Source organism: Lissotriton helveticus, chromosome 12 (assembly GCF_964261635.1).
Source record: "Lissotriton helveticus chromosome 12, aLisHel1.1, whole genome shotgun sequence".
NCBI classification, from domain to species: Eukaryota; Metazoa; Chordata; class Amphibia; order Caudata; family Salamandridae; genus Lissotriton; species Lissotriton helveticus.
The window spans coordinates 271,220,690-271,226,689 of record NC_136073.1 but is presented as its reverse complement, the minus strand read 5'-3'; positions in this window follow the sequence as shown (position 1 = coordinate 271,226,689).

The window sequence follows — 6,000 nt, the reverse complement described above, 5'->3', positions numbered from 1 at the left end:
CTCTGATTCTATTCTGGTGATATTGAAGCATCTGTAACATCTGGGACGGGGTATTAGCTTGCCAGGTACTTTCGACTTTCAAAACTCGGTTTTTAATTTGTGGGCTCGAATTCTCGACTAATTTAGTAACAAAAAGATGAGGGTATGACTCACTACTTGTCTTGAGGCCACTGTTGATGCTAAAACATTTCTCAAATCTAGAATAATAATCACTAATATCTTCGTCTTGTTTCTGTTTACAGGCTGAGATTGCATCCCAGTCTTCCTTTCTAGTTGTCAATAATCTGGGTAAAACTTGTATTAATAATTCTGGTAATTCTTTACATTTATCTCCAAGACCGGTACCTGGTACTCGTGCCTTGTCTTCAGCTTCTAGAACTGCCCAATCGATCTTTTTCTCTCCCACCTCCCATTCTTTTTCTTTGAGTTTCTCATATACCCCTGCGGGCAACAGGACTTTTAACATTTTAATGATATCTGGATACGTGTATTCTCCCATACGGAGCATGTCTTTTAATTCTCGGTGGAACCCTGCTGGATCTTTGTCATGACAGGGAATTAGCTTTTTCATCTCTAAGAGTTCCATCTTTGTGATACGGGTGTAAACAAACACTCGTTGCATTTCACCACCGTCTGTCTTAACTGGATGCACTTCTCGTAACGGATTCTGTCTGTCTATGTAAAAGGGTTTACTTTCTGGGGGTGAGACATGAACAAAATGCGGGTTCAAAAACGTTCTATATTTGTGGCGCTGTTCTAGAATGACACTAATTATATCGGTACCTAAACCTTTCCATTTGTACTGGAGTAACTCGTTCAGGACATCGTGTAACGGACCTGGATCAGAATGTTGACCCTCATACAATGTAATGAGGTGCTGGATCATATACATACCCGCCAGTCGTTGCTCGGCTGGGGGCAATTTCAGAAACATTTGTGCCACTATTTCGTCTGGAAAAGTGGTAGAATCAGTAGTCCATCGGACTGCTGATCGGACTAGTTCTTGTTCATGCATGGTACTTAACTCGCTATAACCGATTCGTGATTTCAGAATGTGATCGGTAGCTTGAAATACTTGTTCCAGGGAACCTTGTTCTGGTGCTGGATGATGAAAAATTGACTTGTGTTCTAGGCGCAAATGGCGATCTGGAAATCTAGATTTTCCTACATACGCTATTCTGTCGGGATTCTCGTCCTCTACCTCTTCCGCAGAGTCATTTTCTTTTTCGCTTACTTGTGCTTCTTTACGTTGTTCGTGTATCCTTATTATTTCTTTACGAATCTTCTTGTACATACTCTCTATACTACCGATAGTCTTGTGCTTACCCTCGGCTATATTATCACTCCACCTTGTCAGGACTTTCATTTCGGCTCGATCTTTGGTCGGATAATCTTGTTCCCGTATTAGACAATTAATCAGAAACTTTAATAGCATGAGCTGGACTTCAGCTTTTCTTTGGCACATGACATCACTAATACTTTCTGGATCATTCCCGGTACGGATGAAACGATATATTCTGTCTAGATCTTCTTTCATATCTGGTAGGGTGACTAGATACTCGGTCACCTTTCTTACGCGTAATGAATATAAAACCATACTATCCTCGCCTGGGACTGGATCATAGCCACATCCATTAAGGGCTTTTCTTATTTCTGCAACAGACTGATATCTGGGCGTACGCTGTGACGCTTGTGCATGTAATTCGGCTAACGTTAACCGCTTGTGTGGCGGCGGGGTTTGAGGAGTACCTCCCCCTGCGGCCCCTAAACTAGAGTCGTCTACTGATGCTCTTCGTCCTGGCAGAGTGGGAAATGGAAATGCAGGCTGGACTTGTATGGCGGGCTGGACCGGGGGTACCGTAACAGGTACTCCGGTGTCTGGAGGAGCGGGAAGTGCCTGATTTACAGGGACTGGCGGAGCAGGAACAGGATTTGCATATTCTGGGACTGTGTCGTCCAAATAGGACGAAATGAAAATATCAGCTGCGGTCGGTTTGTGACGTAGCTTGGTCGGAACTAGTGGTGGCGGAAAATTACTGGATGCCTCTGGGGTCGCTTTTGACAAGCCCTCGGCAAGAAGAGGATACATACCCTTAATAAGAGCATGCCTCTGTCTGTCTGACTGTTCGGTTTTGACTCGTTCACCAATCTCGATTAATTCCCTTTCTTGGGCTCGTTCTAGGGATTCTCTACTTAATTCTGACTTTCTGATTTCTTTTTCGGTTCTTTTATGAGATTCTTTGCGCCATAACTCAATGGCATCTTTCTGTGACTGTCTGGCTTTCTTTTTCCATAATGCTTCTTCTACTCTCATGATGCACTCGGCATCCCATGTGCCTGATACAGGCCATCTATACTTTTCTTCTAACTGTTTGGTATACTCTACCCATAAATCTAGATACAATATGGCGCTTATGCCATGCTTCTGATACATAAAATGACCTGGACTGTCCCTAGTCGGGACAGGAACTGCTGCTTCTAGCAGGCTTTTTCTGGTTTTTAACTGACGCAGTTTTGAAAAGAGTGGCATGACTGAACTATAATCTGGACACAGTACAATACACAATAAACACGATAATTACTTCGCACTCATACCACGACATTAAAATACATGAATAACATTTAAAATAACAGTTCGAACAGAATACTACCTGGAATACGGAAAACAGAATACATGAATTTTCTCGAGAACAGAACTGACTAGAACAGAAACTAGATGCACTGCTGAAACAGTACGAAACTTACCGGTCTCATACAGAGACACGTCAGGACCCGCATCCACCGAAGTGGACACTTCCTTTGTGGGTCTGTGTACCACCAACCCACGGACCAGAGTCAATTAGATTGACCCTGTCTAGATACTACCCCAGCAACGGTACTCACCGGGCAGCACGAACGGAAGGCCTCGGACGGGACTGGACTGCTTCGACGCCGGACGGATGAACTTCGGACTTCTGTTACGGGTGGGCCTCCGGATACCTCGGATCTTGGACTCTCGGCTTGGGCTCTGGTCGGGACTCGCCGCGTTCCTCCACCGCCTCGTCTGGATGCTGGACCGCCACCTCCGTCTCCTCCGTGGGCCTGAGGGATACTTGAAGCAGAAATATCTGCACGTGCACGGTATGGTTCCGTCACGGCTGCAGAGGGTCAGGGGGCCGGCGTGGCTTCACCGGCGCGTGGGGAAAGGGCAAGTCCCTGTTCGGGCGCCATTATGTGGTAAATAAATAAATAATACCTCTATTTTTGAATGCTTAAATGAATAACAGATAGCTCAATAAATAAGAGTCAAGATTCGAGGTAGTAGGAGTTTTGCAGGTTTAATACAGCATAAGGACAGGAACAGGACAACCTGCATAGGAATAGGATGGCAGGGCCCAGCAGCTGCTGGGGCTGGATCTGGGATGAGCGCGCTGACTTTTAATAACAATACACGATCATATATACTAAAACAGTTGCATTACAGTACATAGGATAGGCGGAGCAGTGGGTGTGGTTAATAGCAGTCGCGAAAGATAAGGGTGAAAGTAGGTGTAACAGAGGCGTATACATAGACATGTGATGCAAACGTAACAGAATATGTCATGAATGGGGCGGGAACATGGAGGGGGCTACCTAAGGAGCCGGGACCTCTGACCTAATGGTGCGCGCAAGCTGGCAATGACGTGTTACTAGGAGAAGCTGGGGGCTTCGAACTCTGTGCTAGGAGCAGAGACTGAAGTCTGGAGAGTCAGGGCGACATGTACCTAAGCAGTATCTAGTATCTGATGTTTAGAGAACATGTTGATAGAATCCAAAAGTTATCGGGGTAGAGGCTAACAGACTCTAAGACTGGAGCATGCATTATTGTACATGTAGTGCGTGATGAAGAATATTAAATGACCATTAAATGCAGTATTTCTCTTACATGGAGACGTAAAGGCTAGACAATGACGGAAACTATTGATACAGTTCAGTAGCTTAGGAATGCAGAGAAGGAGGACTGAACTGATAACTGGAATCATAACATACTCTTGGCAGACTCAGAGGCAGAGCCAGGCTGAGCCGGGCACTGCGAGGCAGGAAGTAAGTGAAGGGTCGAGGATACAGGTGGGGGCTGTATCGCTCCTCAGCGAGGGCTCAGGAGACAGGAGCTGAATCTGGTGTCCGGGCCCTTTTGAGGCCTAGAAACGGGGACTTTACAATGGAATAACGTGTACACTGAGAAACGTGGCAACGTAACTTTACATAGGCCTGATATTCGTAGTATTCACGAGGACTGGAAACTGACATACTAGAGGTGGACACAACTGTAATTGCGTCTTTAATCGAACATAGGGAATACATATGCATATTAATCATGCACAGATAACATATGATGGATGACGCGTAGGGACACAGAACATGGCAAAATTTACTTTTCCACAAGTTCAGTGCATTCTTAGTTTCACCAGACTGTAGAGAAAAGGAAGAGACGGGCGTGTTCAATAAAAGATGTTATTTATTGATCAGTCTCTTTTCTCGTACAAGAGAAATGAATCGATATTATTGCGATACTTATGGTTAAGTAAAGTGCATACAATAAAAGCAGGAGTATAAAATAATACTGCAGAAGCATTGATATGGTTTCTAAGCCATATGATATTTAAAACTGATAAGATAGATACATACATATATACATTTGACTAATCATACTCAACTGGTGCTTCTAACCACGCCTACCCCAGTGTACCTGACCTAAGCCTAATACGTGGGCGGGAGTAGATAAGTAGCAGTTTAAGTTAAGTTTGTGTTGCCAAGTGACTGACTCAAGAATTCTCTGCAAGGGGTTATTCAGTTCTGTACCTGAGATCTAGAATGGTTGAGGGCTGGTATCTCTTGTCTCTGGTCTTGATATTCCAGCTGCCTGCGAGGGCTGCTTGGAAGCGCCGGAGCTGGATTTCTCGGCAGGAGAAAAGCAGCGTCTCGTTCTCAGCGCGTCAGGAAGGCGGGGCAGCGCCAGTGGGGTCCGCTCTGTGCTGGCCTCCTGGGCAAGTCTCGCTGCTCCGATCTCGTCACCACCGCGTGTGTTTGCTTAAGGCAATGTCGGTAATATTTATACCTGTAAGGTGCCGAGATTGACGTAAGGATGGACATGGATACGTCAATAAGGATGTCATATGAACGGGCTCGTTCGCACATTCTTTTGCTGAAGTTCTCGGTGAAATCAAAACAATGGCCGCAGGGATTTTCCCAGGTTGTCATAGGTTTGATTTGTTTTGAGAACTCCGTATGCCTTATCAGGGGCTGGAGGAATAGTGCTTGCCTAATTAGATGGCAAGCGTTATGACCTAATCAGATAACGCGTTCCTGTGCCGTGGTGTGGCTTAATCAGATAACGGTTTTTTGTACCGTGGGATGGCTGCTAGTTAATTATTAACCAGAACAGGGTCAGGAATAGGGGGATCGATACAGAACCTATAGGAATACATCACACAATCAGCCTGGTAAGAGACACTCGGCACCTCTTTGGGTATGGAATCTCTGGTCATCATCGTAGGACAAACGGAGTCCATCGCGGGCATCCCGTTTGGACGAGACCCTCACAAACGTAGTCTCTTTGTAGATGATCTTTGAACAATGCAGAGCAGAGTTTCAGGTCAATCAATCAATACATTTGTAAAGCGGACTACTTACCCGTGAGGGTCTCAAGGCGCTGGGGGGGGTGATGGTGCTGCTACTGCTCGAATAGCCAGGTCTTGAGGAGTCTTCTGAAGGACAGTAGGTCCTGGGTCTGTCAATGGTGGATGGGGAGGCTATTCCAGGTTTTAGCGGCAAGTTGGGAGAATGATCTGCCGCCACCGGTCGCTCGGCGAATTCGGGGGACGATGGCGAGGTCAGCGGAGCAAAGCTGGTGGTTCGGGCGTAGAAGGTGAGTCGTTCATTAAGGTACGCTGGTTCGATGTTGGGGAGAGCTCTGGGAGCGTGGGTGAGGAGCTTGAAGGTGTCCTCTTGTTGACCAGGAGCCAGTGCAGGTCTTTCAGG